Raw genomic sequence first — 24,989 nt, 5'->3', positions numbered from 1 at the left:
GGAGAAATGGATCGAGTGTGTTAAAAATTACACAAGAGTGACCCTATGGGGGAAGCATACCTGCTATTGCTTTGTTCACCCCTGCTCTTTTACTACCCTAGATTTCAATTTATGTCAGCTACCCAACACAGAAAAAACACACTGGAATTGCTCCCATCGTAGAGCCAGTCATGCCGCAGGCACTGACTTCCATTTTTCTGGGTGGGTGCTCCACGCCTGCTCTGCTCCGAGGCTGCACCCCCACTCCACCCCTTCCCCTAAGGCCCTACCTCGCTCCGCCTCTTCCCATCCCTGCTCTGTCCCCTCCCCCAAGCGCCTCCTGCCAACTGCCGAACAGCTGAGCTGAAGAGCTGTGGCTGGTGGGTGCTGAGCACCCACTGTTTTTTTTCTGTGGGTGCTTCAGCCCTGGAGCACCCACGGAGTCAGCGCCTATGAGTCTTGCTTTCTTTGTTCTGCGGACTGTGAGCCTTGAGCAACATGGGCTTTACCCTGACTGCAGTTTTAATTTGAGTTCATGCAATTTGGTGAACATCCTCTGCTCTGCATTATTATTACTGCTTAGATTTTGGTTGGTGATGTTTTGCTGTTATAGTCAAAGTTACAATATGAACGGGACAATTAGAGTCTTGCTTTGAGATTTGATGGTGGCTTAGCCGTGAACTGCCGAGTCCTTGTGATAATTGCTGGCTTTTGTTCAGGATATGTGAGATAGGGTTTATATAAGGAAACCCACTCGTGGAATGTGTATCAAATACATGTGAGCGGTGGGCATGTGCAACAGAGTGTTTGTGACAACAGGGGGCTTGGAAGGTCTGCTCAGAAGCTTTGGATGTCATGCTGATAAAAGAAATTGCCAATTACAGCTTAAATGTAATTTCATATTGTATTTCATGGCAGTCTAGGGCCCTACTACCAGTCATTAGGGCACTAAATCTTCAGTGTCCAAAAATCCCAGCTGCTGCCAGAAAGACAGCCTTGCTGTTTTCTTTTTCTGAATTAAAATATTTGTTTGTTTTGGTTTATCCATTTTGTACAGTCTACTTTGCAGGATTTCTGCTGCTTTCTGTTGCTGATCATATGCTGGACAGATTGGGAATGGGACCTGGTAGCCAATAGCAAGAATATTAATTGAAAATGAGCTAGAGAAAGGCTGATTAGATTCAAAGGCACGACCCTATAATGTCACAATTCAGAGACAAAGACTATCTCTAAATAATAAATTTTGTTTTGTCTCCCTCGTTCCTTCCTTAAAGCAAAGGTGAGGGCAGACAGGCAGTAACACCATGACGTCAGTGAAACAAATACACTTGACTTATAAATAAGGGAAACCTAGTAAACTCTGCTTAGCAACAGAAAACAATCTCAGTTAAGATGTGGTAAAAACAGCAACGCAAATATCTATGATGCAGTATTACGAACCTTTCTGTCTTTTCTCCCATTTTAAAAAAGTCATTTATTTAAATGCCTTGGATACAAGTACCAAATGAAAATGAATGAACAAAATTGATAAAGGTGTCCTGCAGTAAAATACACAAACAAAACATTAGCATGCATTTGGTGTTCATTCACAACACAACAGGTTTGGAAGCAAGGAGACATTACCAGGACTGTGTATAGCCTATACGCAATAGAAATCCTTGTGAATTCCCCAGTGAATGATTCTTTAGTTTCAGCAGAGTGAGCTCCAGAGTAGCTGTTACGTGAATTATTTGAATGAACTATCCATTTGTGATTTGTGGGTGTGAGTTTTAATCCACTACAATAAAACTCAGATAGTTTGCATCTTGTACCTGCTAAAGATTAATAGCTGAAGCACTGTCAATGAGTCATTCTGTGTCTGTAACCTTGGTAACCCCTCTTTTTAGTATCTTGAAGCCTTGCTAGAAGGAAGAGTATAAAAATATATGTCCTGTATATACTCTGTGTACATTCATATACCTCTGTGTGTGCATACATGTACACACACACATATGCCATGTGTGTGGAGATGATCTCAATGCTATTTATTTAGATTAATTTTGAAAGAAATAATAGAAGTGCTCATCTCCGGCCGTGGGCACCCCTTAGAAGGCTTAAAAATTCCCAGTCAGAAAATGACATTTGTCAATTAAATCTATCACTATCACTGTCGCCACAATTTAATTATCTCTTTCCAGTAAACAAACCTGTCTACTTCTGAACCTCCCCAAATACCTGAGGCGAAAAAGATGAGCTTTGCCACATGTCCAGGAAATAACAAATCCAGACTGTGGCAGACTCCGTGGGAATGTGCATTCTGGGGTCAATGGGCCCTCATGGATCTCTTTGATATTGAAGGAGCTCCATGCTTACTAACCACAACGGCAGCAGAATGACCTGAGGAGAGGTGTGGTCTCTTAGGCCTTGCCTAGAGGAGGATTTAAAGGTGTGATGTCAGATGAAGTTATCCAGCTCAATCTACCTAACACCTTCTTGAACTTTTGACAAGTCCCAGCAATTGTACTTGAGCTGCAGCACATGCTAAATTGGTTGCGTTAAAGCTGAAAGGGGAACCTAGACTTTAATTTGTCCAGTTTGGCACACGGTAAAGATCAATTGCTTTGTCTTGACTAGAGTTTCAGAAGGCATTAATTAGATCAAGCTGAATAATATGATAGTCTCAAGTAATCCAGACTGAGACCCATACTACATATGGCTTTACAGACAAATAGCCTCACCTTGAATTCCACTCTGAAGACCACAGACAACTAGTACAGCTCATTGGCCACTGGTGTAGTGTGCGCCCAATGTAAAGTAGTGCTTAATAAATGTGTGCCACATTCTACACTATCTTCAGCTTCTGAATGGTCTCAGTGTGTAACCCCAAAGAAGAGCACACTCCAGTAGCCTAATCTTGAAGAGACAAAGGCATGAATAAACTTAGTAAGGGACACATCTGAAATGGAAGGCCTCACTTCCTTACAAAGTGCAGATGGAAAACCATGTTCAACACAGCTGCTGTCAGAATAGCAGCCTTGGGTATAATATCCCTAAATTGTAAACCCATTTCACAATTAATAGTCACACACCATCAATTAGTGGGGCATGTACAATTTAGCTAATATGGCTAGCCTAGTCCTCTTGAACTATGACTCATCTATAGTGTGAGAGGTTCTGGACTAAAATCATGGGGAAGACATGGTGGCAGAAGTGAAAATTATTTTTTGGAAGGAAGGACAGGCTAGTCATTAGGCCGTTGGGATTCAGGAGACCCGCATTTAATTCTCTGTTCTTCCACAGACTTCCTGGGTGACCTTGGGCAAATTACTCAGTCTCTCTGTGCCTCAGTTCCCCATCTGTAAAATGAACCCCATTTTTTCTAAAGGGGACCAGGGTCCACAGCCACCTAGCTATCAGCTGAATTCTGTTCTCTGTTATCCCAGCATAAAGCTAAAGTAACTATTGACCCCACATGAGAGATCTTTGGAATGCATGAACAATTGTGCAGCCATTTCCATCTGCTTCTAAGGACCACAGCCATATCAACAATGTAAGACTTACTCATAAGAAAATTATTTTGTGGGAGAGATGACAGGTGAGGCATCAAAAGTACATAATAAATCCATTTCTCACATGCCTCCACAGTTTATCATATAGATATCTCACCCCACTATGCAATGTCTGTGTATCTCTCAAACATATAAACTGTATTGCTTAACAGTAGCTTTTAATTTAAAAAAAAAAATCTCCTGTACTTTGTAAAGGCCATTTTAACGGCTTGAACACAAATCTGTTTTCCCTTCCAGTTCTGTCCTTTTCTATTTAGCTAATTGAAACTAATAAGGCTCTTTTGTGTGCTTCTGTGTTTATTAGATTAACCTGATATCCTAGTTCCTGGGGATTTTTTTGAGTGCTGTGGCTGAATTATATTGAAACTGCTTCGTTACCATCAGCCATTGACACATTTAGCGCCTTCTGTCCTGGCTCCCCCTTTCCACCACAGTTTCCTTATTTGTTTTCTCCCCTTCCCCTTATGGCTCCCTGCCTCTTTTTCCTTAATGCAGAATTCTGGTCCAGATGTTTCTGGCCTGGACCTGCTGTATTGCTTGCCACCTCTCTGATGGCAAATACCTCCTCATCAATTAATGTTTTTCTAAAGGTTATGCTCTAGCTGAAGCAGGAATTACTTCAGGGAAGTTCTATGGCCTGTATTATGCAGAAGATCAGACTAATGATCCTTTCTGGCCTTGGAATATATTAATCCAAATTCGGGACATGTTACCACAAGCAGGTAGGGGGCATCGCAGATTGTGCCTTGTTCTCCCTTGCCCACGGCGTTAAAGGAGAAGAAGAGTAGGTGATGCATTCAGGCTTAGCACGGAGACAAGTGGGCCCAAGTTCAATGTTAAGGTAGGCAGGGGAGGAGGAAGAGGCTTGAATGTTCAAAAACAAGGGAGTTTGGGGGAGGGAGTGTGTGGTGTTCTGTTTTGTTATGTGTGTGGGGGGGGTGTTTGTTTTTTTGTTTTCCTTCACAAGAGCTTAGGCAGGGCAGCTATGGCAGATACAGAGGCAGCAGCGGTAGTGACCTAAGGAATGGAGGAGATAATGAAGATGACTGGATGTGGAAGCTGTGGGATTTACATTATCCTGCATCTCCAAACCTCGGATCTCCTCTTCCATCAACTCTATCAAGCATGAAGCTCTTTTTGAGTACCCACTACAGCAGGGATCGGCAACCTTTGGCACACGGCCCATCAGGGAAATCCGCAGGCGGGCCGGGACAGTTTGTTTACCTGCAGCGCCCACAGGTTCAGCCAGTCGCAGCTCCCACTGGCCGCAGTTCGCTGTTCCAGGCCAATGGGGGCTGCGGGAAGCGACGGCCAGCACATCCCTCGGCCCATGCTGCTTCCTGCAGCCCCCATTAGCCTGGAATGGCAAACTGCAGCCAGTGGGAGCTGCGATCGGCTGAACCTGCGGACACTGCAGGTAAACAAACCATCCTTGCCCGCCAGCAGATTTCCCTGATGGGCCACATGACAAAGGTTGCCGATCCCTGCTGTAGTGGGTACTCAAAAAGAGCTTCATGCCTGATAGAGCTAAGTGGCCATTTCCTCTGTCTGGGTCTCATAGCCACATGCTTCCACTGGTCACTTTCCTTACCCATCAGTCTACCCTCATATTTCTCCAGTCCAGCTTGCATATGAGAATCTTGACTTTTCCCTCAAGCCTCCTCATGCTTTCTCTCCATCATCTGCTTGAATCCTCTTCAAAACTCAACCATAGTCTCCACCTGCATCTCCAAACCTCAGATCTCCTCTTCCACACTTCTAGAGTAACTTTAAATGGGTCAGATTTGGGTCCCAGCAGGCTGTCACTATGGCTTTGAAGAGGAATTTGTAGGGTAGTGTGTTGGCAACAGGTGAATGCAATAAAGTATTCCATTGTTTGCAGGTATTAGATCTTTACTGGAGGGTAAATGTGTCTCTAAAAGAATATGAGCACTCAGTAAATGTCTGACAATACCCTGCAAGCATCTTAGGACAGACTAATCAGGCAAAGTCTGATTTATCCATCTCACTTGCTCAATGTTCCAGCTAAACAGATCAACACCAGGGAGCTTTGACAAAGGATTGCAGCAGAGAAATGGGGAGCAGCTGGAGTAATCAGAGGAGTAATTGGAGAAGCTGCCAGGGATTGCTTCCCCATACCTGCCAATAGTCTGGTTTGGCTGGGCCCCCCCTGGATTATGAACAAGGATTCTGTGGTGCTGCTGTCCTGGCCTGTGTATTGGGACAGCAGCATGTATGATCTCCATCCTCAGCTGAAACTAGAAACTCAGGCCCTGCAAGAGAGCCACTAGCCCTTCTACTGGAGAAGAGGGGCTGTTGTTATTAGGGCAGGAAAGAGGAAATCCAATCCAAATGGCTGTGCTCCTGCTGCTGGACTGAACCACATGGCATCCTGCCCAGCACCAGAAGGAGCATCAGTTCCCCCAAAGCCCACCATCCGCTCTTCAGCCCCTACACCCTGCTTGCTATGGAGCTGCTTCTTCTCCATCCTCCCCCCCCCCACCCCAGAGCCCCCATACTTCAAATTCTCCCCTACCACGTTTTCCCTGCCTCCCCAACCCCTGCCACCCAGCAACCCATGGTCACCACGTACCATTCCTGGGTGTGGGAGCATTAATAAAGTTTTGATTAACTCAGAACTTCTAGTCAAAAGAGTTCAGATTCACAGTCAACCGTTGGTTATTTTAACAATCTCTGTTTTGACTGTAATGGTAGTTAGACATATTTTCTATTTTTAGATTACTTTACTTTTCTATTAAAACTGAGAGTGATCTTTTCCTACCACAGCATCTTGATTTGGGCACACAGTATCGTATGCAGAATAACTTGTGCATACAAATTTGCTCACACAGACAAGGTGTATGCATGCACACCAGTAGTTAGACTCCTGACTGCCCAAACTATTTGATTTGTATCCACATATCATACTTGCACTTGCAAGTAATCATGCACGTAGACTTACAGGCTGATTGAGGTCCTTTCTGAGGATTTGACCTTTAATTTTAGCTTTTACTGAAAGGTTGGAGCTTTTAAACATTTTGTAGAACAACATACATGTTTTTCCTAATTTTCACCTTGACTCGTAGTGCTGCTGGCAATTAGTGTTCACCTCAGTGGTTTTGGTCCCTTCCCATGTCTTTTCCCCTTACTTTCATTCCTAAATTATCAAATGCTACCCCTAATCTTGTGCAGATAATCATCTAATTCTGGTACTCTCTGTGGTTGGCTCAAAGATTTGCAAGACTCTTGCATTTTTGCAGTGTCACTCTTCTCCTCTGTTCTGAGTGTTGATGGCACATTGAATTAATAGTGCCCACCCCCGTTTACTGTTCTATTAATTCTACTGTCCACCCTGCTTGCAGACTTGTCCATTATGCAGAGAACACCTATGAGGGTTCTTTCTCTGTGGACTTACTGATTGCTCTCCCAGTAGTATTCAGCTTTGCACATCTTGCATTGAAAACAATGTTCTCCGTTAAGCTTTGTGATGGCTTTACAGGTGAAGGTCCTGTTTTTCCATAGCAAGTCTGTGCTAAGGAAACCCAGTTCCTGTTTGTGGCATAAAACTGTGAAAATATAAAACCCTTAAAACGCAGTGTACATTATTACAAATTTATTGTCCATATTGCACAAATGTTGACAACTCGTTCTTAGGTCCCAAATCAAAATCTGCCCTCAGGGCAAAATAGATGTACAGACTCCACTTCATCTAGCTGCTGCCTATACCCCTCTTGATGCGAGACATCTTGATGAGAGTGAAACGTTCTGTGTCAATAGTTGTGCAATATTTGCTGTAAATACCCATTTTTAATCATCCAGTTCTCTCCTGGGGTTTTCTCCTTGTCCCAGCCAGAGACATGAGATTCTCCTTATTTCATCCTCCCACCTCCCAACATTTCACATTTGACTCTTTAAAACCAATTTGCAGCTATTATACTCTTTCCTTGTCAGACTATCACCCTGACACTCCTTAGGGTTTGACTTCAGTAAGAGTGCTTGGAAGGGCTGCTGTGTTGGACGGTTCATTAGAAAAAAAGGGATTGCTCTTGAGTGTTCTGCTGTTGTGAAATCCTTCCCATGGGTTTAAGCCTGTTGCCTATGTCATGCTCCCTTGCTGGCCCTGGAAGAAAGAGACTGTACTTGGAAGCAATTAGGCAGTATTATTTCATAAAATTGTATACAATTATTTACAAAACATACTGTATAATTGCTTCCAAGTACACTGTGAAAATATGGTTCATTTTATTTTTACTGAATTTTATAAAATTATGTAAAAACAAGCCATATTTTTCACAGGTTCGTTTCTATCATATGGTAATAGTAGCATGCTATCGGCCCCTTGTCTTATTTTGTAGCCCATGAGAATTCCATGTGGCTTGTAAACAAAAGTGATGCTTTCAATCAATCTTTTGATGATAAAAAAAATCCTACTTCCTTTGATTTTTTTCTGCCTATCGATTTCTTTTGCACCCTCCTGCGTTGTTATATCTAGATGTCAAATACAAAATTAAGATGCCCACTACAATGTTGTCCATAACTCTCCATCACCCCTTAATTAATGAGGTGTTGGGCTTTTTAATCTTATCCAACTATGAGAAATTAGAATGCAAGTTCCTGTTTATTTGTCCAGTGTTACGCACATCTATGATACTGCACACAAACCTTGTGTAATAATAACCAATGCCACGTCATTCTTCAGCTCTTGTCCGTCCCCCATCCGTCTATATCCATCTGTTGTCTCTTGCCTTATGCTTAGCCTGAAAGCCCACTGGGGCAGGGACTGTCTTTTAGTTCTCTGTTTGTGCAGCACCTAGCACAGTGGGGTCCTGGGCCACATCGAGGGTCCCTAAGTGCTATAGTAATACAAATTAATAATAATGTTCTTGAAATAAATTTTATGCACCTAAAATAGGAGTCAGCAGAGCGTGGTAAGTCTGTTTCCTATTTCACTGGACAGGAGCAGGAACGAACGAGCTGCTTTTCTGGCATGGAGCTGGGCACAGAGGCATCTCCCTCACTCTGGTCTTGACAGGGAGGAGAGCAGGAGTTCATTCTCCCATCCGTGTTATTCTAGAATTTTCTGTACCTGGCTAGGCATTTCTCAGTTGGTTCAGGTTTTAGGTCCGACTGACGGGAGAAGATGAAGCCACTGCCAATCCCTCCTACCATAGTTTGGCTAGTTTTAGCCCAATCTGTCCCCATCGCCCATGGTTCTTTATATACTTTTGTCAAAACACTAGATAGCACAGTTCAGACTGGTTCTAGAGTCTTGGCCAGAACCTCCTTGGCTATCACAGATGGTACTTCTACCCTCCAGAGGACATAAATACAAGTGACCCTGATTTCTGAGATGAGGAGGCTAAATGATAACTCCTGATTCAAAGCTGGATAAAGACTTGCTCACTGAATGTTGGACCATGGCAAAACTACTAAGAATATCTCACCTCTATTGATTCTGTCCATGACTTTTGCCCCTTACTGTTGAGGAGAAGCTGGATAATAACCATGCCTGTCTGGTTTTTTTTCAAAGGTACTGACTTATAATACTGATGTGGCTCCTGAAAGCAGACTTGTACACCTAGACAGCCATGGTGAAAATCCAGGGCTTACTCCAAAGAAAAGGTTATTGTAAACCAAGCGAACATATTTATGATGCCTAGGCAGATTATTGTCCTTATCAGGATATAATTTCAGAATGACAAAGGGGAAGGACTTTTGCACATACACAATAACTCCAAAACTCCAGGGATTCTGCCATCAGCAGTTCTATACCTTCTCAAAGGCTTTAGCTTCAAGTATTCTGCATCCGTTTTTTCCTTGCTTCTGATTCCAAGTTCTACAGCGGCATGTGATGATATGTGGAACTGCAAGACCACCTATTTGAATTTATATTTTCTCTTTCATCTTCTCATTGGACCCTAATCTGGTGGCTGTAGCAATCCCAGCTCTCTGGAGGAGCTTCCATGTCCAAATTACCCTATGCTCATGACTACAGATGCTAGCCTGTTTGGAATCCCATAGGAAGCTGAATATGGCACAAAGCGACTGGCCTAAATAGAGTTATAGGTATATCTCAATGTGCTTGAGCTCAGGGCTGTAATATGAGCTTTTCACTTTCAGGAGAAGCATAGTGTACTGCTTTAGCCTTTGAGATGTCAAACTACCAAGCTTCCAGGAATGCTGAGAGCAGTAATCGCTCTTGGGAGAAAGACAAAACATGTGAATGAAGAAAAGCTGCTAGGAGACTATCTGGCAGTAACAAGTAATAGCAATTCAGAGAGACTGTAGATCTAGTATCCCTTGAGGCTTTGTAGTTGTTGTTGATTCCAAAGTTAAACAGGCTCAGTGCTCATGATATTTGCACAATCCCTAACTGAGGAATTATGTATGTTAAAATTACGGGAGACATCACAGCACTTCTCCTGTTTTTTTCATCTTTGACAGAGAGATAGGGGTGGGGTTTTTTGTTTGTTTGTTTTGTTGTTGTTTGTTTTTATTAAATATAGAGCATATTACCAGACTATCAAGCTAGGTCTTACCTTATTTTGTAAAAATGTTTTTAACACGTGATATTATTATTGTGTGAAACATAAGTCTGCTATATTTGGTGTTTTACTCTGTAATTCTTAGAAAACGTGTAAACCACTGGCCAGACTTTTAAAAGGACTTGGGATAATCTTGCTCATTTAGTTTGGGAGTTAGATATTAATTTTTAACACATCATTCTAAATTTGTGGTGCACAGATTATAAATTCTTCATGTGTTTTTATAGTTAAGTGTATACCGAACGATAAATGGATATTTTCTTGTAATGTTTTGTTTTGGTTTGTAATAACTGAATAGATAAGAGGATAACATTTCAAGCTTAAATCTTGGATTGCAAAGCATCTATATGTCTTATATACTTGTGAGAAAAATTGCCCATAATCACTTCTAGATACTTATATGCAGTATTACTGGTGCTCAATGTTGAAAATTAGCAATTTTGATTTTTTGCAATACTTCTAATGTAACCAACAGAGAATTTTGGACTCCTTTTAGTTCTGTTCATAAGAACTTTTTAAAGTAGTTGAAATCATGCCTCCCTACTCTTTCTTCCTTTGGAATTTTTTGTCATTAGGGCCCTGCTATATATCACAAGTATCTGTAAAGAAACTTTGGGGTTTTTTGCCTGGCTTTTGTACTAGTGGTTCTTTCAGCATTGTTTCTCAAGGGTAATTTCTATGACATAATTAGATCCTGATTAAATATCAACATGCAGGTAATATTTCACTCTTTTGTAATTTCCAGACCTCAGTAGAGACAGTAACATGTGAGTGCAGCCTGTTCTGCAATGTGCTTGTTATAGTTTGGTGCCAGTTGCTAACTGGCAGTACGAAGGGGCATTGTTGTCCTGGTATATTTTAGTCTGTTTATACTTTTTGTGCTGCCCTTACTCCACGTCTGCTGTTGTTTTTCTGATGGATTTTTGTAAATCAGATGAATTCTAATTCAATCAAAGTTGGAGTCAGACGATTTAGAGATAAGGCAAATTAATTTGGGTTGAGTAACACAATTCCTTAGTCTTTTAAGCATGTTTTTCAGCTGTTTGGGGAGGAAATTTATATCAAGCTACAAGTCTAAAACATTAAAAGCCCTTACTAATTAAAATGGGCAATATTTGCTATACGGTAACCAGAGAATACATTGAGGAGAAAGTAAATAAGGAAATATTATTTACTCCTTCTCTTAACACAAGAACTAGGGGTCACCAAATGAAATTAATAGGCAGCAGGTTTAAAACAAACAAAAGGAAGTATTTTTTCACACAACGCACAGTCAACCTGTGGAACTCCTTGCCAGAGGATGTTGTGAAGGCCAAGACTATAACAGGGTTAAAAAAAAAAGAACTTGATAAGTGCATAGAGGATAGGTCCATGAATGGCTATTAGCCCACGATGGACAGGGATGGTGTTGCTAGCCTCTGTTTGCCAGAAGCTGGGAATGGGCGACAGGGGATGGATCACTTGATTATTACCTGTTCTGTTCATTCCCTCTGAGCACCTGGCATTGGCCACTGCCGGAAGACAGGATACTGGGCTAGATGGAACTTTGGTCTGACCCAGTATGGCCGTTCTTATGTTCTTAAGGTCAAAATATTCAAAATTGAGTGTCTTACTGTCTAAAGCCCAGATTTTTAAAGATATTTAGGCAGTGCTGCACTCAGCTTGTTTCTTTCACCAGCAGAAGTAGGTCCAATAAAAGACACCTCACTACCTTTGTTTCTTTAATATTCTGGGACCAACACAGCTACAACACCACAATTAACCAAATATGTTAGTTTCAAATCATGTAATGCTGTATAAAAAAAAATTACAGTAAACCTCACTAACTACAGAGGCACTTGCCATTCCATAGTTGGGGGCAAGTTTAGTTTTGTATTTAAAACAGGGATTCATACTCTGTTATATGTGAAACAACAAAATATATCTTCCCCAAAATTACAGCATTTACTTTGAATACAAAATAACTTTTCTGAGAATGTGTTAATAAGCTTACTAGTTAAAATTAAATTAAAATGTGTCCTTTAAGAAAGTTAGCACATGGTATCAGATGTTCTTTTTGTCCAAAATGACCTTAGTAACAAAATAATGCAGGGCCTTTAAACTTCCCATATAGTTAAAACTCACTCAAATCTTGTGCATAGACTACATTGTACAGGCTGCTCTACTCAAAATGGCCACCATCTCCCATTGTTCTCCATGAGACTGGAGGTCACAAGCTGCCCTTAGTTAAGATGCAGCGTAGCGCTTGAGTTGCTGTGTCTACACTGACACTGCATTCACTTTTGTGTGGCGCTAAGTCTTCTAAGGGCACATCTCCTCATTCTTTGCGCTGTAGTGAGCTTATATGGTCTATGAATTCTCTCCCCCTGTGGGAGAAATAGTCTGTGTTTTCTGGGAACACCAGGTGAATTATGGGATGACATTGGAGGACTAGTGTTGCTAGCCTGCATTCACATTACAGAGTGGACATGTTAGCAGCTGACAAGTTGCGCTCACTCGAGTTTTAACCCGTACCTCGTCTTGGGCCAGTCACAATTCAAGTTAACTTTGCAGTGAAGACCATCCTGTAGCTGGTTGCTAGCGGGAGGGTGAGGGGAGGAGTCCTCCCATTGCCGCAGCCTCACCACCTCCCTCCTCACTGAACAGGGGGAAGGTCGAGAGGATCTGAGTAGAGGTCATAAAATCCAGCGTGACCTGCTGTCAACCCCACACGGTCATGTACTGATCCCCCTACAAAGCTGAGCACGTCAATCGGGGTGCACACCCAGTCCTGCTCACCCCCATGTACCGAGCAGAACCGCACGGGTTCTGCAGCTGGGCAGCCCAGTGCCCTTGTTGCAATGGGACAGGATTTAACCATCTCTTGAAACACACAGTACATTCTGGCTCAGTTTTCTGCCTTTACCAAGTAGGGGGGAGAGATGAATTTTACCTTAGCAACTGAATCTATTTCCCTCAGTAGGATTTAATCTGGGAAGAGTCATTCCATTTTGTGTAAAGCGCCTCAGGCTAACCGATCTTTGTAGATTACTGAAACCGGACTCACAATATAGATTTGGAAAGTCATTGCTTTACGCCAGGCTTACTGACAGCCTTTTGTTCATTTGCCTTGCATATCATCTACATGGAGCATATAAATGTTCTGATCTCATCGCCTTTCAAAGATCTAGAAGACTCTGCATCTAGGAAGCTAGAAGAGTGAATATTTAAATACTGAAAAGAGGATGTTTTTATACAACAGAATTATCAGTCTCATTGTCTCTGTCTGTCCACCTGCCTGTCTCTGTGCAGAGCATGCAAGAGATGTACATTCCATTTTTGCTCCCCATTCTCCCTATGGTTTTAACCCTGTTCTAGAGGAGTACCTTACATTTGCATGAAAGAGAACTCAATATCTAAAGCAGTACAGAACCTGCTTTAATGCAATAATGCAAGTTGACTTTTCATGACTTAGTTATCATGTGATGAGTGTCCAAGAGTTGCATAAATATAATCAGCTATATCTCACTCCTGTGCACTTTAGGGAAAGGAATTTTTTGTTGCTGTTCTTGTAACTCGTTTCAACAGCATTAACCCCCATGAAGTCCACTCTGTCGCTGATACTGGGCAACCACAGGTCACTCAATCAATGGAAGCTCTGCAAATACAATAGTGGAAAAGGGAAGACCAGAGTTGCAAGGCACAGAATAACAACCCTGTATGACTTGAACCTGCCCCATTGAAGTCAATGGGAGCAGGATCAGACACTTTATGAATGCCTTTGTGAATCTATTATTTTTCTAAGGTCTGAAAGGCAATACTGCATACTCACTTGGCCCTAATGAGACAACTTCCTGGAAATTCCAAAAGGTTATCCTTGCAAAGAATCCTAAACCTTCTCCCATGAGCTTTTCCAGGGAAGGATTGAACGAGACCCTTGGTTTTAGATCACCTGTCTAATTTCAGGTAGATTCCTTTTCATTGTGCTGAACTCATCATTATCAATAAACAAATATACAATAAATAGACAGTACATTGGACAGCTCAGAGCTAGTGAGCAGTATCCAAAGTAGATGGATTGTCATGTTCCATACCTAGCTTAGGTAAAAAAAATTAATTAAGATCACCTTCCCTTCCCCACAGAATGACATGTTTTATAGCTTCCTTGAATGGTGTCATTGAAATAATACATCAGAAGTTGCAGCTGACAGTAAATGACAAGGTACAAGAGACAAAAGCTTTTTTAGAGCTGGGTGACTTAGATGAAACCTGTCTGGCTGCACTTGCTTCTTAGGAAGATGGTCTCAATGCTTGCAAGGCTACGGAGACAGCTTCATTAAAGTCAATGGAGAGAAAAATTAGGACTTTTCAAGTGGTGTTTCAGAGGAACAGCCGTGTTAGTCTGTATTCGCAAAAAGAAAAGGAGGACTTGTGGCACCTTAGAGACTAACCAATTTATTTGAGCATGAGCTTTCGTGAGCTACAGCTCACTTCATCAGATGTTTACCGTGGAAACTGCAGCAGACTTTATATACACACAGAAATCATGAAACAATACCTCCTCCCACCCCACTGTCCTGCTGGTAATAGCTTATCTAAAGTGATCAACAGGTGGGCCATTTCCAGCACAAATCCAGGTTTTTGTGTTTGTGACTCACAAAACTTTAATAAGTAAAAATATGCAATAGTCAGCCAGTGCTTTGTATTTCTGGAATTTGCTTTGCAAACCCTATGCAGAGGGAAGGGGGTAAGAATACAAGTACACTTTCCTCTGCTTTGCTGCTCAGTGCCGGGTGCTTCTCCTTCTCCTCCTCCCCTCCCATGATTTGCCTCATGCACATGCTCACTGCTCACAGAGACTGCTTTCATTTCAGTCTCATTGTCCTCTCAGCTGCTTCTGGCACTCAAATCCTCTTGCTTTAGAAATATGTTGGAGACCCCATATCTTTGCCCTGTTGGGACAGATGCATTCGGCATGCAAACTGTACATGCCACATGTGAGCTAACTAAGAAACAAAATTAAAATTTTAATCAAAGCCTTCATGCTTTTACTAAGTATTAAGCAGCAGATTGTTAGGCGTGTAAGTAGGTCACACATTGTGTTGAACGATTGTGCTTTGTCCTTACCATCTGGCAGCATGAATCAACGTCAGCTGGATGCAAATATAACTATGCAAAGGTGACCTTGGTAACAGTATTGGTCCATTGAGCAGAGACCACAAGAGGGTTACCTGCATTCACAAGTACATTTTAAGCGTAAAACCGAAAGTGGCATTGCATGATTCTAATACTGGGAAACCTTCAGGACACATGGCCGCAACTGTCAATACCAGTTAAACAGTCTGCTGTTTTTCATTGATAACTATCTGTAGTTTCAAATCAGCAATTGCCTTAACCCAGAGTCATAAATCTGGATTTCAGTTCATGCCCAAGGGCTCACTGAAATTCAAGTGAGTTACAAAAAAGCACAAGGAAAATAAGATGAAAATTATCCTTTGTGTTTGATTGCTGTTTAAATAAAAAAGGGGGTGGGGAGTGAGACATTTCCAGGTATTATCCAAGACATGTTCTAGAGTGAAAGCCATTGTTCTTTTGTACACTGAAAGGTAGGGCTAAAAAAAGAGCTCACTCATTGTTTGGTTTTTTTGGGGGGGGGGGGGAGGGAAGGAATTAACTCATCTCTTGAAACATAAACCACTGAACTCTCCCTGATATCTGAGAAAACCTATAACAAAAACCATTAACTTAACCATAACACTGTCAGATCAAATCCTGCCCCTCGTTTTTTGTTTTTTTAAGCCTTGTTAAATCCTGGATTTGTGCTGGAAATGGCCCACCTTGATTATCATACACATTGTAAGGAGAGTCATCACGTTAGATAAGCTATTACCAACAGGAGAGGGGGTTTGTGTGTGTGTTGGTGGAGGGGTGGAGAAAACCTGGATTTGTGCTGGAAATGGCCCACCTTGATTATCATACACATTGTAAGGAGAGTGATCACTTTAGATAAGCTATTACCAACAGGAGAGTGGTTTTTTGGGGGGAGGGTGTTGGGGAGGGGAGAAAACCTGGATTTCTGCTGGAAATGGCCCACCTTGATTATCATACACATCGTAAGGAGAATGATCACTTTACATAAGCTATTACCAGCAGGAGAGTTGGGTGGGGGGAGAGAAAACCTTTTGTAGTGATAATCACCCATTTTTTCATGGTTTGTGTGTATAAAAACGTCTTCTGTACTTTCCACAGTATGCATCCGATGAAGTGAGCTGTAGCTCACGAAAGCTTATGCTCAAATACGTTGGTTAATCTCTAAGGTGCCACAAGTACTCCTTTTTATAAAAAGATTGTTAATGAATATGCATTATTCTTATTTATTTGTATGGCAGTAGCGCCAGGATCCACAGCCATGGACCAGCTAAGCGCTGGACAAACACAGCACAAAAACTCTTCCCATGTTGCTTCCTGACCACAGTGGTGAACCAGATGAATAGATACTCTTTACACCTTTAATTTTATGTGCATTGTATAATTACTAGTGGAATTTACTACTTGTATTATGCAAGAAAACTTGAACTACTGCTTGCTTACTGGAGTGTAGAACTGATAAATAGCCATCGCATTCATACATTTGGCATGATGGTTAGCATTATTTATTATTTACTTATGGTTGTATACGCCTTGTCCTTTCATTAAAACCTCTAAGACCAGTTGGTAACAAACAACCATTGTGAAGCCCTAAGAAATGAATGAGAGAGACTGCTGCAGCTTTTAGAGTAAATTTTTATCCCAAGAAAAGCAGACGAGATGACCCTTGAGATGACCGTCTAACCCTGTGGTTCTATGATTCTATGAATGAATAAGCCATCAGTTCTGATTCTGGGAAGAACAATGTGAAGAGTTTAACACAGCTTTGAGCGGGGGTGGAGAATGAGCGCTGCCCTTGAATTTAAAACTCAGACAAATAAAAGAGACATATTAGTGACATAATGAACATTACCTCCAAGAAAGGTGAAAAACTTTGCCTCAGGACAATGCAACAGAGCATAGCTACCACTGCTGTTCCTGACACAGAGCAATATTATCACCATGGTGTAGTCTAACCTCATGCACAGAGACATAATGGCATTACAAGAAAAATGTGTGCCATCATTCAAAGCAACAAGAAAGAGTGCAGTGATCAGTCAAACAGTTAATACAGCAAATGGGTGGGACAGTCCTAACAATTTGTTGTGCCACCACTCCTGGCTCTTTCTATGAAGGCAGCATGATAAAAATATTTTGTAATGTATCCAGGTAAAGAACTAGTTACAACTTGTCGGACACTTTCTAAAATCTGATTACTTGACCCATTGTGAATTCCAGGCCTAATTTTGTAGAACACTGAGACTTTCAATTTGTCACATTCTCTGGTAAAAGTCAAGGCCAACATTTTAAACCTAGGTTCCTATAAGTTAAGCACCAAAATCCATTTAGGCTCCCAACTAAAAGTTCCCAGACTTTTGGAAGCAAGCAACAACTGCAGTTCCTATTGATTTCATTCAGGAGTTTAGAAACCTACCTAGTTTGCAAAATGTTCTCTGAGAATTGTCTCTGCAGATTGCCACTTATGGGTTGAGCACCCTGGAGCAGCTGAGCATCAGTAACCTTCTAGAGAGTAGTGCTTATTAGAGCTGCCCAAGCAGCCTTTCATGACATTAATCATCTGGTGCCTAAGCTATAAAAGGGCTGTGTGGTTCCAGCTACCTCAGATTTTACGTGAGTGGCTGTAGGTGGTAGAGCTACCTTCTTTCCATACCTGGAGGTGTTCGTGAATCCATATGTACCTGTACTAGATATTGGCTGGCTTGGGCTCAAAAGGAAAGCTCTTGAGGAGTTCCTGAAAGAGACATCCACTGTTTCTATCCCCAGGACTGCAGATAACTGGGGCAGATCTACCTTGATGTCTAACTAGAGGTTCTCTTTTGTATAGGCTAATGGGGCTCTGTACAAATCAAGGCTTTCCTCCCAAAGATGATTTGTGGACACTGATAGAGCTGAAGAAGCTTTGAAGACTTGCCTTTGTATTTTAGAAATCTGTTGGGCTTCCGTCTGAAGCTCTGTTAATACATTTATACACCACTACACTCTCACCTTCGCATCTAGAACTCATATTTGCTTCAGGAGGGCCGTTCTGCACTCTGATTGATAAAAACTTCTAAGACCACCTTCCTGAGCAATTACTGCTCCTAGACAAGAAATAGGAATGGCCATACTGGGTCAGACCTATGGTCCATCTAGCCCAGTGCCCTGTCTTCTGACAGTGACCAATGCCAGATGCTTCAAAGGGAATGAACAGAAGAGGGCAGTCATCAAGTGATCCACCCCTGTCATCCAGTCCCAGCATCTGGCAGTCAGAGGCCTAGGGACCCCCAGAGCATGGTATTGCATCTCTGATCATCTTGGCTAATAACCATTGATGGATCTGTCCATGAACTTAACTAATTCTTTTTTAATCCAGTTATAGTTTTGGCCTTCACAACATCCCTTGGCAACAAGTTCCACAGGTTGACTGTGGATTGTGTGACATAGTACTTCCTTTTGTTTGTTTTAAGCCTGCTGCCTATTAATTTCATTGGATGACCCTGGGTTCTTGTGTTATGTGAAGGAGTAAATAACACTTCCTTACTTATTTTCTCCACACCATTCATTACCATTCATGCTTTATAGACCTCTGTCATGTCCCCCCTTAGCAGTCTGTTTTCTAAGCTGGCCAGTCCCAATCTTTTCAATGTCTCCTCATATGAAGCTGTTCCATACCCTTAATCATTTTTGTTGCCCTCTCTGTACCTTTTCCATTTCTAATATATTTTTGAGATGGGGTGACCAGAACTGCACACAGTATTTAAGGTGTGGGCATACCATGATTTATATAGTGGCATTATTATATTTTCTGACATATTATCTATCCCTTTCCTAATCGTTCCTAACATTCTGTTTGATTTGTTGACTGCTTCTGCACATTGAGCAGATATTTACAGAGAGCTATCCACAACAACCCCAAGATCTCTTTCTTGAGTGGTAAAAGCTAATTTACATATGTATTGTTGGAATTATGTTTTCCAACAGTGTGCATTACTTTGCATTTACCAACACTGAATTTCATCTGCCATTTTGTTGCCCAATCACCCAGTTTTGTGAGATCCTTTTGTAACTCTTTGCAGGCTGCTTTGAACTTAACTATCTTGATTAATTTTATATTATCTGTAAACTTTGCCACTTCAGTGTTTAACCCTTTTTGCAGATCGTTTATGAATATGTTGAACAGTATTGGTTCCAGTACAGATCCCTCAGGGACACCAATATTTACCTTTCTCCATTTGGAAAACAGACCATTTCCCCCTACCCTTTGTTTCCTGTCTTTTACCCAGTTACTGATCCATGAGAGGACCTTCCCGCTTACCCATGACAGCTTACTTTGTTTAAGAACCTTTGGTGGGGGACCTTTTCAAAGGTTTTCTGGAAGTCCATGTACACTGTAGAAACTGGATCACCCTTGTCCACATGTTTGTTGACCCCCTCCAAGAATTTTGTTAGATTGGTGAGGCATGATTTCCCTTTACAGAAGCTGTGGTGACTCCTCCTCAACAAATCATGTTCATCTATGTGTCTGATAATTCTGTTCTTTATTATAGTTTCAACCAATTTACCTAGTATAGAAGTTAGGCTTACCAGCCTGTAATTGCCAGGATCGTGTCTGGAACCTTTTTAAAAAATTGGTGTCACATTACCTGTTCTCCAGTCATCTGGTACAGAAGCTGATTTAAGCGATAGGTTACATACCATACTTAGTACTGCAATTTCATATTTGAGTTTTTTCAGAACTCGTGGGTGAATAAATACTAATAAGTCACCAGGACCAAATAGTAATTTCTCATCTTGTTCCAAATCTCCTCTATTGACACCTCAACATGGGACATTTCCTCAGATTAGTCACCTAAAAATAATGGCTCAAGTGTGGGAATCTCCCTCACATCCTCTGCAGTGGGAAATTTGCAGAGGCAATAATTAGAGAAGGAAGAAAGTTTATTCAGCAGCAGCTAGTTATTTCAGGTATTACTCCTACATGTCCACACTACCTGCCTATATTTCCTTCTTCCTCAGAGCTCTTTGCTAGAACTCTGAGGTTTAGAGGAAGGAGCTAATGTGGTTAGGATGGCATGGCCCTTCTATACATTCTGTTCTGGAAGTTTGGTGAGAACCTTTCTGTGGTCCCAATGGGCTCTGCTGTCCTGGAGGTTCCCAAAGTCCTGGCACGCAGCTGCAGATGCATATCTTATAAGGGTGAATGTGCAGAGACAATACGCTCAAAGCACTGGACAGGGATCTCTCTTAAAGTTCAGACTTTTTTTCAAGTTGCTGTTCCACTGTCTCTTGAGTCTGTTTGCTTAACACAACACTGAAAAGAAAGGGATGGGTGTTTTCTTAAAATACACAGTCAGTTGAAAGTATTTTTGTTGAAAACTGAGACCAAAAGCGTGGGCCAATGAGGGTCAAACTGAAATGCCACCTCTGAATCTGCAGTCCTCTCGTTGGCAACAGAACAGTTTATTATTCTGCTGCATGCCTGGGAGAAGCTGGAATTGGGGCATCCAGGCAGGGGGAGGTACACATACACACCTGTGTGCCACAGGGTTCCGTCCCAATAAGAAATCAGATCTCCCTTGGACGGCACATAAAACTGTAAGTGTGTCATTCTTGGATTCTCTAATGCTCAAAAGTGAAATTGGCTGTGTGGAGGTATTCAGTCCACCCATTCCTTGTTGTATAGATTTGTTGTTCATAAAAACTGTGGAACTAGACTGTAAACATAGAATTATATGCCGCTGGCTGGGTTAATTGAACACCATTTGTGTGGAGTGCTGTAGTTCTTTAGGATTAAATGCTGCTTGGAGCAGGAAATCTGTGATTTTAAATTGACAGGAAATTGTTTATTGTGAATTGATCTGAAGTAGGCGCAGGTGTACTCAATTAGTTCAATATTAGCAGGATTTTCTACTCAGCAAATTGATATTAAGTCAGCATGAGTTTACCAGCGTCCATTCAATGTATTATCTGAATGAGGCGAACTTTGGCTTCAGATGAGAATGCAGCTGAAAATGTGTTGTTAAAAACGAAGAAAATCACTTCTTGTACAATATATAGACTGGAGAAGGGACTTTCCCATCTGGCACCTTGAAAACCGTCATTTGGCCTATATACTAAATCTGGCAAAATAAAAGTAAATAATGATGATTTGCTGAAAACTCTTTTGCATACAAGTTTTTTCTTCCTTTGTTCATTCAGTTTGTGATTTTGAAACCGTCAAATTTTGATTTTTAATGAAGTTTGAGGAGACTTAACATTTTTCTTGATAAGGCATTATTTGAGAACTGCAAAAAGGCCCTTCCTGGTACAACCTCATTGAGGAGGTGGCATTGGACTAAATCTTCTCACAGAAGAAGTCCCCACTACCTCTCTCCTCCACAAAAGCAGCACCATGTGGTCTGGTGCATTTTGAGCTCAAGAGAAGGATCTAGAAAGGCCTGAGTTTTAGCCCCCATCTCTGCAGCATAGTGGCCTTATCAATGCTTTTTACTTTCAGCTTTTTACAAACCATATTAAGTTTGAGGCAGGTAAATATAGTTCAGCCCATATTACAGATGGGGAAATTGTGGCTGATAGAGGTCAGGAGATCTGCTGAAAATCACACAGTAGCACAGGCAGGATTGTTAGAATGTCAGACTGCTAAATTTATGCCAAATCTACTAGACCATGGAGACTCCTAGACAAGGTGCATCCTCAGTCCAGTCTGATTCTGATCTCAGTTGCACCGGTGTAAACCTGGAGTCACGTCAGAGATAGCAGTGGAGTCACTCCAGATTTACACAGGTATGACTTAGAACAGGATCTGGGGTAGAAAGAGCAACATTTCTGAACTCCCAATGTTCCAAATCAAAATGTGTTGTTTCATCATAGAGATAACAGGGGAAATTGGAGATTTGATTTGGAGATCAAAGCATACAGGCCTCAGCTGTGAGTTGCATGCCCAAGCAGGGAAGTAATGGGACATATGGATCACCTTACATCCCCAAGTAGATTACCCACATCACACTGAGAAGCAGGGGGAGACAACAGCTGCCACTGGGCTGTTACTCCACCTTCCACATACATAGGTGAGGAGAGTCACATTCCTCCCTTTACTGGTAGCCAGTCCAGAGAGGCAAGTAAGTTGTACCAGCCAAAGAGCCTGAACAAATTATTTCCCCCATAGCAAAGCGGGAATCTGGGAGCAGATTGTGATCCCCGGAGTCACGTTCAGGTTCCTGTCTTGCTCTTGGGGCAGCACAGCTATGCACTGCCCTTGACTTACACTCTATCCCAGCAGTTCTCAAACTGTGGGTCAGGCCCCCAACATGGGTCGTGACCCCATTTTAATGGGGTCACCATGGCTGGTTGAGATTTGCTGGGGCCAGAGCTGAAGCCTGAGCCCCACTACCCGGGGCTGAAGCTGAAGCTTGAGGGCTTCAGCCCTGGGTAGCGCAGCTCAGGTTACAGGCCTCCTGCCTGGGGCTGAAGCCCTTGGGCTTCGACTTTGCTCTCCCTGCTTGACGCGGTGGGACTCTGGCTTTGGCCAACCTGGGGTGGTGGGGCTCAGGCAGGCTCAGGGCTTCAGTCCCCCCTCCTGGGGTCATGCAGTAATTTTTGTTGTCAGAAGGGGGTCGCGGTGCAATGAAGTTTGAGAACCCCTGCTCTTGCCCACGAAGACCTTTCGGGTGCATTGGCTCTTGTCCAAGTGCAGTTCTGAAGTTACCTTTGTACCACCACAGGAGATTTATTGGGTGTAGAAAACAAGCATCTGGGGGGAAGTGACTTGCCCAACCTCACCCAGCATGCTAATGGCAGGGCTGGGAATTGCATCAAGGTTTTGTAAGTCCCACACAAGTGTCCTAGCCACTAGGCCACAATGGCTCCCAAACTTACTGTTTAGGCAATTTTAAGATCAAAGAATTCACACAAGTGGTAACTAATATGGGGAACTGACCCTGGGAAATGAGTTAGAGCTTTGGTTAATTTGTTCTTATTGGGAATCAAGTATTAGTCTTTTGTGGATATATTGGTAAATTATTAAATATTATTTTTCTGGGTCATAAACTCTCCCAAGAGTGACCCAATAAATCTCTCTAGACCTGAGGAGCTTTATAGTATTTATACTGGTATTTTTAGCAGTGTAGTATCCTGCTACCTTGGAGTTCTTCCCCACCACAGTGAAAAACTCCAGAGGTGGGGAAAGGTTCTGGCAGAAGGGTGTCAGCAGGGAAAGCTCTGGCAGCTCCCTGTGGCCGAGCCTTTCCCTACTGCCTCTCTTGTGTCAGAGCCTTTCATAGACATGAGTAGCTATGCACCGCAGTGTGGACACAGCCTTCGGTGTGTAGATAATGGATTGATCAGGGATCTTGTCCACAGACTAAATTAAGACATGGAGTGAGGTTATATATTTTATTGGACCAACTTCATTTGGTGGAAGAGACAAGCTTTCAAGCTTCAGAGAGCCCTTTGATTACCTTTCCAGACCTGAAGAAGAACTCTGTCAGGATCAAGAGCTTGTCCTTTTGACAAACAGTAGTTGGCCCAATAAAAGATATTACCTTATCTTCCTTGTGTGTCTCATTGAATTCACAGAAGTTTTATTTCTGAAAAATAAATTACATTCTCTTGCTGTCTGTCTATCTAAAAAATGCCGATAGATAGACAGGCAGACAGATAGATATAGATATAGATATAAAAAGTGCTTTGTAGATGTATATATACAAAACAGTTTCTACCTATAAAAATTCAATTCTACTTTAAGCAGATTAAGTTATATTGAAAGGATTTAGGAAGGCCTTTTGAAGTTGAGAAATTTATGTACAGACCTTGCCTTTTAACTTATCTGGAATTATTTTACAATAATAGTAATCACAAGTTGATTTTAAAAAATTAGCATGAATAAAATAATCATAGAAGAACCCAGCCTGAAAACCTACCCTTCTTGCCCAGAAATGAAAATAGGAGGAAATATTAGAGGCTAAGTTCCACCTTTGATTAGATTGCGCAGTTTAACTGAAGTCATTGTGGTTGCACCGGTGAAATGAGGACAGAATTGGGCCTTTAGGTCTAATATTGCTTTCTCTTACACTGGTTTTATACTAGTCCTGATTTACACACACATAAGCAAGATCAGAATCAGACCCATTCTGCTGCTCGTACATTTCTTCTCTGTACTTTTCTTGATCAAAGAAAAATTCCGTGAATTTTTAATGAAAGTAGCTGCTCCAAAGTGGGCAATCGAACAGTTTTGATTCAAACAGACACTATAGTCTAGAGTCACAAAGAAACACAGTTTCTGGGTCTTTTGAAGGCAAAATGGCAGGACCAGAACGAGTAAGATAGGACATATTGTTATGATCCAGATTCTGCTCTGAGCTCCTCCCTATAAAGCCCAATTGAGTTATTGGAATTGCAAAGCGTTAAAAGTTGGGGGGAAAATTTGGCCCCGGATCTCATCTTTTCTTTTTGTGTTGTGTGATTTAACCTTCTGCTTGCAGACATTTGTATAATGAAAGTTATTATTTAAAATATCATTGACACCTCTCTTTTGAAGGTAAACTCTATTGCACATCCGAGGGAAAATTTCAAAGGAATCCATAGGTGCTGGAACTGGGGGTGCTCCCGCACTCCCTAGCTTGAAGTGGTTTCCAGCATATACAGGGTTTACAGTTTGGTACAATGGCTTTCAGCACCTCCACTGTAAAAATTATTCCAGCACCTCTTGAAGGAATCGTGAATTAAAAACAATTCTGGGAGAGATTTTCAAAGTTTAGGATTCCCATTGACCTGTGCTCCTAACTTGCTGGGCCTTTTTGAAAATCTTCTCCTC

The 24,989-nt window shown here is 41.8% G+C and overlaps 1 protein-coding gene across 10 annotated transcripts in view; it reads left to right on the top strand.

Annotated features, from left to right (window-relative positions):
• PLCB1 (phospholipase C beta 1) overlaps positions 1-24,989 on the top strand; it is a 655,431-nt gene that overhangs the window by 588,483 nt on the left and 41,959 nt on the right. The window lies entirely within an intron of this gene.

The sequence above is a fragment of the Lepidochelys kempii genome, chromosome 3 (assembly GCF_965140265.1).
Source record: "Lepidochelys kempii isolate rLepKem1 chromosome 3, rLepKem1.hap2, whole genome shotgun sequence".
Classification (NCBI taxonomy): domain Eukaryota; kingdom Metazoa; phylum Chordata; order Testudines; family Cheloniidae; genus Lepidochelys; species Lepidochelys kempii.
The sequence above is the reverse complement of the archived record's forward strand: the minus strand, read 5'-3'. Positions and strand labels throughout refer to the sequence as shown.